Genomic DNA, 12,374 nt, shown 5'->3' with positions numbered 1-12,374 from the left:
TAATGGCCTTAAAGGATTGGTACAAATAGTTTTAAGAAAGAGGGTTAGGAGGGGAAAAGTTTGAAGAACAAGACTCTAAGATCTTGTGGATATGAAAGGCAAATAAAGAATAAAGCCAGGCTTTTGTTCCCTGCGGTTCTGTGTATAGGAGGAGGTGACGGGTGAACCTACATTTTTGTCAACATTACCGGTTAAGAATTAACACCTTTTAGGTTGATGTCGTGGGGGCTTTGGGGAGGTGGGGACTCAGTGATGAAGACTGTGAAGAGAAATTCCTTTATTTAAAATACATTTATGTCTCAGAATTTATCTATAGACAAAAACCCACTAGAAAAGGAGTATGTCAGAGGGGAACATAGTTTTTTGCTAATACATTTTTGACAATTTGAAAAGCCCATGGAACTGTTGGCAAGGAGATTGTAGGTCTCAGAATATTCACACAGGTCTGAAACAACTCAAAGGGAATGTACTTTTGTTGAAAACAGCTTTCTGACATATTGTTACTACTAGTGCCAAAACTTGGTGGGTCCTGAGTCGCTTGAGCTCAGCGAACCGTGATTGTCTCGTTAACAGGGAATACCGCCAGGAGTCACTTCGAATACTGATTGCCGTGGCCTTTCGCAATGGCACTAAGTCGGGCTCTCTGCGCTTGCCGTAACGCGGACTCTACCATTGCTTTCCGAGGGGGGATTCGGAGGTAGCGGAAGAAGGAGCCCGAAGGGTGTGTGGTGGGGGGAAAGCCGGGCGCTCCGGAGGACGGTTGTTTTACGGATCCCGTAACCAGCTCCTCCTACTCCCCTTTCCCCTCTCCCCGCCGCCCCTGCCCCGTCCGGGAGCGGCGGCAGCCTTGAGCTTTGCTGTGTTCCCGCGGTGGCAGGTGAGCGTCCGGCGCGCGGGCTCCCCGGGCTTCGCTCCCCACCCCCCGTGTCTCCTGGGCCGGTGGCGGCGGCCGGCCGGGGAGGCGGCCTCGGCGCACAGTAATGGCAGCGCTGTGAGCTGGGGAACGCGAGCTGACAGCCGCCGCCGCCCACCTTCCTCGCCGGGGGCTTCGTCCTTCACTCCTTCGGGCTGCCTCCCCCTCCCCTTGTCCCCTGTCCCTAGTTCCGCTTCTGCAGAAGGTAACCCCGCTGAGGGTCGGGGAGCCGGGCTGCAGGCGCCGGGAAACTTCCCTTCCCGGTTAATGGGTGGCGGGGATGGGGCGGAGGAAAGGAGTTGGGGGCGAGGAGGGGGGAGGGAAAGGGATGGAAGGGGGGCGGCGAGGGAAGATGGTGTCCTGTAAGTGACCCCGGCTCCCCGGAGCGCTGACCCCTAAGCCCGGCCACCCCCTGGACTGGATCCCGGGCCTCCCCTACCCGGCCTTGGCCGCCCCTCCCTCGGCCCCATTTTCTTCCGAAGGAGGGAAGGTGAGAGTGCGTGTACTCTTCTGCTTGTTTACGAGCTCACACGGATACACAACTCTGTGTTTGGGGGTGTGTTGGGGGGGCATCAATCTCTTACATCCTTACCACGAGTATTTTCACTTTTGTTTCCGCAGACAGCGAAGATTGATAGCTATGGGGAGGAGTAACCTACGTGCACTCCAGACCTGTCTCTACGCTTAGGGTCTGGTGAAATAAGATCCTTAGACTCCTCAGAGCACTTACACACTAGGGAGTCTGGACCATTCCCTACAACCCCACAGATACGTGCATGTAAATAAAACATCTGTGAATTGCACACTGTTACTGTTAAATCATCCCCTTTCCCTCAGGGATTACTATTACCAGTTGATGGGCGGCACTGTGTAAGTTTACATTTTGAACATGATTAGATAACTAGAATAGATAAGATTTGAAGATATTAACATACACTGTAGGCGCTTTGACTTGACAATATAAAAATCTTCGAATTAGATCTGTCCCAAATGTACATTCAAAGTAAAATTTGGGAAATAATCACTTTGTTCTCATTGACTACCGACTACGTAATAGATATTTAAAAGCACTCAAAAGGCTGTACCCTACCCTTTAGAATCACACATTACTTTCCAAGGCAGACAAATTGGTTATACTTTGCCTGTTTTACCCAAATACAGTGTTTGGAAGACCCTTACAAAAGAGTCAGAGGTGAAATTACGATGGACACAGTGTTTTGAGTTATCCCTTTTTTCTTTTCAGATGCTGTTTATAATTTGGGGGAACATTTCTACAGTGTGTATGCACATAGAGTGTGAAACATACCTTTCCTATGTATTTGAATGTTCAGATGCATCTGAAATAATCTTACTTTACTCCATCCTCTGGTGATTTTCAGTGGTTTATGAAAGTTAAGATGGTTTATCCATGTCTTTTATCCTCACCAGTTTGTCATTAAATTAAATGTTGTGGACCTTCTTTAAAGTTAGTTTTGTCTTATTTATCAGTTAAATATTAAGTACCTGGTTTGTATGTCAAGTATTATTACAGGCATTAAGGATACAACAATAAGCAAGATGTGAAGTTTCTGCCCTCCTGGAACTTCAATTCTGGTGGGAGAGGGAGAGACGGATAAGACATAAGAAATAAAAATAATTTCAGAGAATCATTAAGTGCAATGAAGGAAATAAAGAGGGAAGTTGTGGTAGTGACTGAGAGAAGACTACTTCAGATGCTGTGGTTGGGAAAGACCTGTCTGAAGTGACCTTTGACCTGATATCTGAAAAGTCAGAAGAGTTTAGCCTTTGGAAGTCTGAGGGAAGAGTATTCCTACGTGAGAGAATAGCACAGGGAAGTTCCCAGAGGTCGTGTCAAGCTTGGGGTCAGTAAACTGACAGCTCAGTGCATGTGGACCCTGTGAGGGATAAGTTAGGTCATAGCCAAGGACCAGATCTGGTGAGGTCTTATTGTCCAAAAGAGTTTGGCTTTTATTCTTAAAGTACATTGAAAATCTTTTGGAATTTTTATGAAACTGGAAGTGATCTGGTCTGATTTACAATCTGACTGCAGGGGAGATTGGATAAAAGGAGAAAAGAAGCAGAGAGACCAGTTAGAAGGCCGTGGTAGATTAGAGTAGTGACTGGTGTGTCAGAGACAAGTTAAAGATTTTTGAGGTGTATTTTGGAGCTAAAAGTATTGATTGAACTTGTGACTTGCATGAAAGTGCAGTTGGTTGAGACAGGGGTGACTCCTGGGTTTTGGACTTCACCTGGAGGATGGTGATGCCATGTATTGAGATGAGAAGGCGGTGAGGGAAGTATGTTATATGGGGAAAAGGCTGAATAGGTAGGACATGTTAAGTAGGACCTGTTAGATGTTCAGGTGGAGGTGAGAAGTAGGCAGTTGGATATACAATCTGGAGTTTAGAGAAGAGGTTAAGAAGTCATTCATTCAACAAATGTTTTTCAAGCACCAGCAGTGGACCTGGCAGTGGGGCTATAGTAGTGAAAAAATAGACAAAAATCTCTGTCTTCATGGGACTTAAATTCTAGTGAGGAGAGAAGGAGGTGGGGCGTCATCAGCACTTACTTATCTGTTGGTTTATTTATGTTTTGAATAAAAACTACATTCACATGATTCAAAATTTAAAATGTTCGATGGGGTACAGAGTGAAAATCTCCCCTATTTCTTTTCTTCTGTTACGCCCAGTTTTTGTAGCGCTAAACAGGGTTCATGTTTTCTTACATACTTTTCCAAAGATATATTTTATGCACATTTAAGCAAATATGTATATATTCTTCTCCCCACTTTGCCAGAATGGTAACATACTTCACCTGCCTTGACCCCTTGTATTTTTTAGAGTATGAAATGGTGTTTTAAGTTATGAAACAGGTTGAGACCACCTAAGGAAAGATGTAGAGAGAAGTGGAAAAAGCCCTGGAATACTGCAGCATTTTCTTTTTCTTTTTTTTTTAAGATTTTATTTATTTATTTATTTGACAGAGTGATAGTGAGAGAGGGAGCACAAGCAGGGGGAGTGGGAGAGGGAGAAGCAGGCTTCCCGCGGAGCAGGGAGCCCGATGCGGGGCTCGATCCCAGGACCCCAGGATCACAACCACTGCAGCATTTTCTAAGTTGGTCCCTCCTCTCTGAGTTTTGGACCTACAGATGTGGAGTTGTTTAAAGAGTTGTTACTTTTTGTGAGACTTTTTACAAAAGTTTGCACTGTTTCTTTTTTGTTCCACCTTTCTTATCTGCCTGTTCTCTTTATAAACTGGAAAATGTCTGATTATAATTGAAGGCAATGTTTTCATGTATATACTGTCAGTTAATTTCAAGAAAATTGATGACAGGACCCGCCCTGGAATCTTAATGTTGTGAAGACTTTTGACTGGTTATTGTTAAGTCTAGGAAAAACAGGCAGAAATTTGGAATGTTACAAGATTTATAACAAGTTATTGATGCTTGAGATGTATGACTGAATCCTTGCTCAGTAATCAGTTGATCAGAATATCTATTCAGAGTGATCTGGCTCTTTGCCTGGGTTTGAATCTTAACAGTAATGTTTCTATTATATTGCAGATGTTAGCATAATCCTTGTATTATTATCTTTAAGAATATTTAGAGTCATCCTATGTTACTACTTTGTGTTTGGGAAGGCTTATTGGAGATACTAGAACAGTGTCGGTCTTTTGATCCTTAAAAGTTTTGAGACAGTGAGTAGTGTTAAGATCATTAGCATCTTCTGCAACTTTTGGGGTGCAGTTGAACCCTGTTGATCTACCTGGAGGAGGGAAGATGGAATATTTTTTAATGAATTTATAATGCTTTATATATTGGTTTTGACATTTTGATTTTCAGTTAGCTGTCTTTAGCCAGTGACTTGCTATGTAGCTTTATCTACCTGTTTTTTCCTGAGATTTTTCTTTTTTTAAAGATTTTATTTATTTACTTGAGACAGAGAGAAGGAGAGCACAGAGGGAGAGGGAGAAGCAGGCTCCCCTCTCAGCAGGGACCCCGATGCAGGGCTTGATCCCAGGACCCTGGGATTATGACCTGAGCCGAAGGCAGATGCTTAACTGACTGAGCCACCCAGGCACCCCTGAGATTGTTCTGATTTAAGAATTGTTCTGTTTGGTTTTATTTTTGTGGTCGTTTTTGTTATCTTTACTTCTCTTGTATTCTTTTTTGCTGGAGATTAAGCTACTAGTTTTTAGGTTGGAGAAATATAATCTTTGATGGAAAATATTTAATAGTACTTTTTGAAGCATTAGACACTAATTATGTATAAGACTACCATTTGAAGTATGTGTAATGAGTGTGTTAAACTAAAATTCTGTAAATGTATAAGTGTTAATGTTCTATTTGAAGATTTTAGTTATCTAAATGATTTTCACTTACATACTTTAACATCATAAATGATGTTACTCTTGTTATTTGATAATTGGATTATAACCTGATTGTGTGTGTGTCAGAATTTTTTTTATCAACGAAGTTGACAATTTATCGTTTTTGTTTCTCTTACCAGCTGTAAGTTTCTTGAAGGCAACATCTCTAGCACCTGTAAATACATAAGTATCTCTTAATGACTTAAGTCTTGTTTCAACGTAGGTTGCTTTTCAAATATTGAAATGTTGGATTTACCTACCCTGTGTAAATACTTCTTGAATTTCTCAACTTTGTTTTAACTCACTTGAGGGAGAGAATGTATAATAGGATACTTAAAAACATTTTTTTTAATTTTGAAAAATATACCTTCACCCAGGTACCTTTCACCCAGCTTTCCCTAATGTTAATAACTTATGCAACCAGAGCACAGTGATCAAAACCAGAAGTTAACATTGGTACAATACTGTTAATGAAATTACAGACCTTATTTGAATTTCACCAGTTTTTCCAATAACGTCCTTTTTCTGTTTCAGGAATCCCACATTGCATTTAGTTGTTGTGTCTCCCTAATCTTACCTGATCTGTGATAGTCTTTTCTCTTCTTTCATGACCTTCACACTTGTGATGAGCGTGTGGTCATTTATTTTGTAGAATGTCTCTCAATTTGGGTTTGTCTGATGTTTTCTTGATTTATTGAAGTTTTGGATTTTTGGCAAAAATACTATAGAAGTAACGTTGAGTGTAATGTTGAGTCCTACATTCAGCATTACTAGTGTTGAGTACAGGATGTCAGTATATCCTATTTGAGATGGTGTTAATTCTCATTTGGTGGGCCTCATGTCTGTCAAATTTCTCTACTTGTAAAGTCACCATTTTTCTCTTTGTAATTACAAGGTATCTTGGGAAGATTTTTTGAAACTGTGCAGATATCCTGTTCTCAAATTTTGCCCAGTTTTCAGTATTCTTTGGTAGATCTTGCCTGTAACAGTTATTATAGTGGTGTTTGCCTGATGGTGATTTTATTTTACTCATTTCCTTCTACATTTATTGATTGGAATTTTTCTGTAGGGAAGAACTGCCCCTTATTTATTTATTTAGTCATTTGTGTTTATTAGTGTTGAGTCATAGATACTTGTTTTATTCTATGGCTTATAATATAATGCTGTCATTATTTTGTTGCTCAGATTGTTCCAGGTATGGTCTTCAGGTTGGCTCTTTGTCTTTTCAACATGCCCCCATGGTCTTTTCTTTAGGAACGTACTTCTTTTTCTGGCGTGATAACATTTTCTAGGTTTATCTTATATTTCTCCACTGAGACCCTGGAATGAGTCACTTGTTCAAGGAGCTCTGGTTCCTTCTATTGGAGATGATATTTAGAAACCAAGTTCTGGATGTGATGTGTGCTTATTGCTACTGAGGTGTCGTTGCTCCTATTAGGCCCTCTCAGCAGACAGAGCTAGAAATAAATGTATGTGTACACATTAATCCACATGTATGCAAACATCCATGTTTATTTCTGTATCTTTTTATCTATGTGTGTTATTAAACCACGAGTTCATACTGATAACTCTGATTCCAGACACTGTAGAGTTTATGCTAGCCATACCCCTTTGTTTATAATTACTATTTTCTGATAGTGAGAAATAGAGCTTACTTTGGTATGAAGTTACCAGAATAATGAATGTAACAAGAAGATCCCCAAATAGTCCTGAACCTTAAGAAACATGTTAAGCTTTCAAAATATTTCTTTTATTTGGTAGAAGTCTGTATAAACCAGAAGTAATCACATTTTGTCTTCATAGTTCTAAGTATTGTTTTAATTACATTTAGAATTTTTTAGAGATCACTTTGCACTGAGATTCAGATACTTTCTTTTGCATCAGAACTTTGTTGTCCATATGATCTGGATTTTAAACACTTAGAAGGACACTGCCTTTTTCTGTATTTTTTTTATTGTGGTAAAATATACATAACAAAACTTCCCATTGTAACCATTTTTAAGTGTACAGTTCACTAGCAGTAATTGTACTCACAGTGTCTTCACAACCATCACCACTATTTCCAAAACTTTTTCATTATCCCAAATAGAAACTGCAACCATTGAGCAATAACTCACCATTGCCTCTCCTGCCAGCACCTGGTAACCTATAGTTTACTTTTTGTCTTTATAAATTTGTCTCCTTTGGTACTTTATAAAAGGAAGATCATACAGTATTTGTTCTTTTGTGTCTGGTATATCTTATTTGACATACTATTTTGGGGATTCATCCATGTTGTACCATGTATCAGAATTTACTCCTTTATTATGAATTATTAATATTCCTTTTACATATATTGCATTTTGCTTATCCATTCTTCTGTTAATGGGCACTTCAGTTCTGTCCACCTTTTGGCTATTGTGAATAATGCTGCAGTGAACATTCTAACCCAAGTATCTTTCTCATTCTCTGCTTTTCATTTCCTTTGGGTATATACCTGGAAGAGCAATTGGTGCTCTCATATGGTAATTCTGTATTTAGTTTTTTGAGGGTCTGCTGAAATGTTCCGTGGTGGCTGCGCCATTTTACATTTCCCACCAGCATTACACAAGGATTCCAGTTTCTCCACATCCTCACCATTGTTCGTTTTTGGCATCTTTGCTTGTTGTGATAATAGACATCTTACCAGGTGTGAAGTTGTATCTCATTGTATTTTGGATTTACATTTCCCTAATGACTTGTGATGTTGAGCATCTTTTCACGTGCTTGTTGGCCATTTGTGTATCTTTGGGGGAAATGTCTATTCAGGATTTCTGCCCATTTAAAAATTTGTTGTTGTTAAGGTATTCTTTATATACTCTGGGTATTAATCTCTTTTCAGACATATGAGCTGTAAATGTTTCAGACATATGAGATGTAAATGTTTTCTCTCATTCTGTAGATTGTCTCACTCTTGATAGTGTCCTCTGATGCATGAAAGTTAAATTTTGATGAAGACCAGTTATCTGATTTTCTTTTGTTTGTGTTTTTGCTATCATATCCAAGAAATCATTCCTAAATCGGATGTCAAAGCTTTTCCCCTGTGTTTCCTTATATGAGTTTTCTATTTTTATATGTTTAGATCTTAAGTTTAGGTCTTCCATTTTGAGTTAAATTTTGCATGTAAGTAAGGACAGTGTATTTTGTGTGGATTATCAGTAGATGCTTTATGTTGGCACTTATCTCCAAACTTTGACTAGCTTGGAAGTTAAATTTTAGAGGGCTAAAAATCAGTTATAAAGAAGGTAATTGAGAATTAAGGAAATTGTGTGGCATTATGATGAAAGGAATTGTATTTTTTCCTATCTGAAACAGGTGAACATTAAAATGAACTGCTTATGAGAAAAATAGAGTGAAAGAAAGCCTTTTAAATTGATATATGGGGAAAAAAATTGATAAATGGGAATAAAGTATGAGAAAGGTAAAGGCATAAAGATTTCAGCAGTGGTATAGTTTTGGTCTTCATTAGATTCAAAAACATGGATGGAAAACTTAAATTACAGAAAAGAGTAAAAAATAATACTACCTAAACTTAGCGTTGTCCAGCAAACTTGAGATGTATTTATAAATATTGTCTTTTTATACTGTTTTTACGTTGTGCAGATGGAGAAAGTGAAATAGCAGCTAGCCTAGGATCACACTGTCATTGACAGGGCCAGTTTAGAATATTAGTTTCTTGATTCACACCTTTTCATTTTTGAGACCAGTGTTTTCCTTCTTTCCTTTCTCTCTTTCTTTCTCATGGCTTGTTTGTTTTGTTTTTTAAGTAAACTCTACTCCCAGTGTGGGGCTTGAACTCTCAACCTGAGATCAAGAGTTGACCCTGAGATCAAGAGTCACATGCTCTACTGACTGAGCCACCCAGGTGCCCCTCTTTCTTATGTTTTGACATCTGGCAGAAACTTCCTCCACCATGCTAAGACATTCAGCTTTTTAGGTGGGACTTGCCTTCTTCTAGAAGGCTGAACTATCATCCCATCCACTTCCTCTGAGCCAACTCTAGTTTCTACAGTGGCAAATAATAAATGCAGTAGAGGACAGTGGATAAGAGCTTCATCTTGAATCCAGATGAATCTGGATTCAGATTCGGGGATTGCTAGTTAATAGTTATATATGTATTTTACCCAAATTTTCTAAATGTCAGTCTCTTCATTTTTAAAACAGGGAGAATGATAATAGCCATTTTAGGGTTATTCTGAAGAATTGATGAGATAATGTTTAAAATTTATTTAGCATGGTTTCTGGAATATATGCAGCCAATAAAGATTTGCTATCATCATCATCATCATTATTATTATCATTATTATTATTATTATTATTGACAACTCTAATTAGATGCTGTTATGATTGTAAGGAATGGGCAAATACATCCTGCTTAGGGTCCCTCCTGTAGGAAAATTGGTGTCATTATTTTGCATTTCTTTTTATAACTTGTTGTGTTGGATTGTCTTTATTATTATTTTTTAATATTTATTTGAGAGAGAGAGAGAGCAAGCACGAGCAGGGGGAGGGGCAGAGGGAGAGAGAGAAGCAGACTCCCCACTGAGCACAGAGCCCGACATGGGGCTCAATCCCACGACCCTGTGATCACGAGCCAAGCCCAAATCAGGAGTCGTGTGCTCAACTGACTGAGCCACCCAGGTGCCACTGGATTGTCTTTATTCTTTACCTTAAGGGACACTTAAGTGAAAGAATGGGATTGTAAGAGGTTGTGTTGTCCATGCTGTTTTTGGAATTTTAAACAGGAGGTGGTCAGCAAAGTTGATGTTTATCCGCCATAGCTGTATCACCTTTTCTTACTCTCCCATGTCTGTGTCTTTATAGCTGTGCCAGGATTTAAGTGGGAGTTAATATATTTAGCAGCTCACAAGTATATTAATGTGAATGGAAAAAAGGACCAGTTGAGAAATAGTGATAAAGTTGATAGGAATTGGAAGATGAAGCAAGGACTCTGAATTTTATTATAGCTAATAATAAACCAGTAGAAACTGATTAGTATGTGATTCCCTCCTCCAAAAAAGCTAGGTAACCCATAACAAACAAATCAGATAAAGCAAATTACTATTAATCTTAGCATCTTAGCCTGTATTTGTGAGAAAAGATTTAAATCCAAGATTTTTAAATATATGTGATTTAATTTAGCTCTCAAAAGAATAGGATAACAAATATTGCAATTCTTTGGGTAGTGCAAAGACAGGATGATTAGGGTAACCCTTTTTAATGTTTCGGTAGAAGATCCGGTCTAGGAGTTGTGCTCTGGATCTTGTAATTATTTGTGAAAAGGCTGGTTGGTCACAGCTTTGTTTAGCATGCATGCCAGTGTGAGCTTGCCTACCTTTGAGGGAGTTAGACAAATTCAAGTTCTCTTACTCATTTGAGATAGGTATATGAGAATGGTTTTCTTTTTTTTTTTAAGGCTGGTTGGTGTCTTAAATTCCTTGCCTAAATTATTAAGAAAAAAGTGAGAATTCTCAGCTAGTAAAAGGGACATTAAACTTCATGCTGATAAGAGCGATGTGAAAACTTGAGAAAAAAAGTACAGTCTGTAGAGACTTTGGGGAGAATCTCAAGTTCTTTGAGGAGAGAAGGGTCTTTAATTCTGGTCAGGTGGATTTATTTTGGAAGCACTTGCCTTCTATAACTTACTTATTGTAGCATAAATACATTCCTTACTCCCCACTATCCTCCCTTTTTTTGAGACTTAAGGGTTTTCTTCCTGCAATGTACATTTTGCCAACTGAGATTGATGAGAGACTACTGTATTTCTCTTTACTGTTTTTCACCTACTTTGTCTTTTTTTTTCCTTTTTTAACATATGATGGAAATGCCATTTGTGGAGTACTTAGAGCTCCATGGATCAAATCTTACTGCAGCAAAAAGCATGTACCCTATGCCTCATCAAATAACAAAGATATCTTTTGGCTCTATCTATTGGCTCACTCATTTGAATACAGTAAGATGAAATTGTTTAGATGCAGTCTTGTAGCTTATTTTTATATGAAATGACAGCATTTTTAGTTTGTATAGTAGAGGTAGTATTTCCTATGGAAATGGAAAATACTGCAAAGTTAGTAATGTTCTGTATTGGGCCTTAAGTATTTTCTTTCAAATTATATTAATTATAATGATATTAATTAGAATATAACCTGCTCTAAGCCCATTAAATGTCATTTGAAAAACTAAATATGGTACATTGACTATCTGAAATTAATTTAGGCCCCAGTATTATATTACTGGTAATTCTTGGAATGGCCAAATTTTTGTCAGTAGTGGTCGATACTGAAATAAGTCATCATTTGGTAGTTTTGTTTTGTTTTTTTACTAAAAAGAGAGTCACGGGGCACCTGGGTGGCACAGTTGGTTAAGCCTCCAACTCTTGCTTTTCACTCAGGTATGATCTCAAGGTCATGAAATCAAGCCCTGCATGGGGCTCCGCTCTCAGTGCAGAGTCCGCTTGAGACTCTCTCTACCTCTCCCTTTGCCCCTTTCCCCCACGTGTGTATGCACATGTGTGTATGGACTCTCTCTCAAATACATCTTATAAAAGAGAATCACAATATTATGTGTTTAGCCTTTTAGATTATTCATAAATCATACTATTGGAAGTCAAAAAATGTGGCATACTGGGGGGTGGTGGCTCAGTTGTTAAGCATCTGCCTTCGGCTCAGGTCATGATCCCAGGGTCCTGGGATCGAGCCGCGCATTGGGCTCCTTGCTCGGCATGAAGCCTGCTTCTCCCTCTCCTACCCCTGCCGCTTGTGTTCCTTCTCTCGCTGTGTCTCTCTCTGTCAAATAAATAAATAAAATCTTAAAAAAAAAAAAAAAGAAAAATGTCCAAATGAAGAACAATACTGCTTCAAATTAAGATCCATCTGATCTTGGCAAAGTTACGTTTTTTATTTCTGCTATTATTCATAAATTTGTTTTTAAAACAATTTTGTCAGGCTATGTTAACACATCATACTTTAGGTAGTAGCATGTTCATTTGGAGCTCTCTTTCAGCCTCAGAAACCTAAAACTCACTGGAAAGTTAAGATTCTTAGTGACAGGTCAGCTTTTAGTGTTCTGAGGAATG

The 12,374-nt window shown here is 38.7% G+C and overlaps 1 protein-coding gene across 4 annotated transcripts in view; it reads left to right on the top strand.

Moving 5' to 3' along the window:
* The first annotated feature begins 717 nt into the window (after positions 1 to 717).
* Positions 718 to 12,374, top strand: part of CUL2 (cullin 2) — a 97,646-nt gene continuing 85,989 nt past the window's right edge. The window contains exon 1 of one of the 4 annotated variants that reach the window (XM_035029563.1): positions 718 to 877. The gene's annotated coding sequence lies outside the window, so the exon portion shown is untranslated. Of the gene's footprint in view, positions 878 to 938; positions 1,119 to 1,285; positions 1,404 to 1,759; positions 1,784 to 12,374 lie in introns of those variants that run through there. The other 3 variants (XM_035029562.1, XM_035029564.1, XM_035029565.1) reach the window with 3 other exon arrangements.

The sequence above is a fragment of the Mirounga leonina genome, unplaced genomic scaffold, assembly GCF_011800145.1.
Source record: "Mirounga leonina isolate KUSES-001 unplaced genomic scaffold, KU_Mleo_1.0 Mir_260, whole genome shotgun sequence".
Taxonomy (NCBI): domain Eukaryota; kingdom Metazoa; phylum Chordata; class Mammalia; order Carnivora; family Phocidae; genus Mirounga; species Mirounga leonina.
Note: the sequence above shows the minus strand (reverse complement) of the source record. Positions and strands in the feature narration are given on the sequence as shown.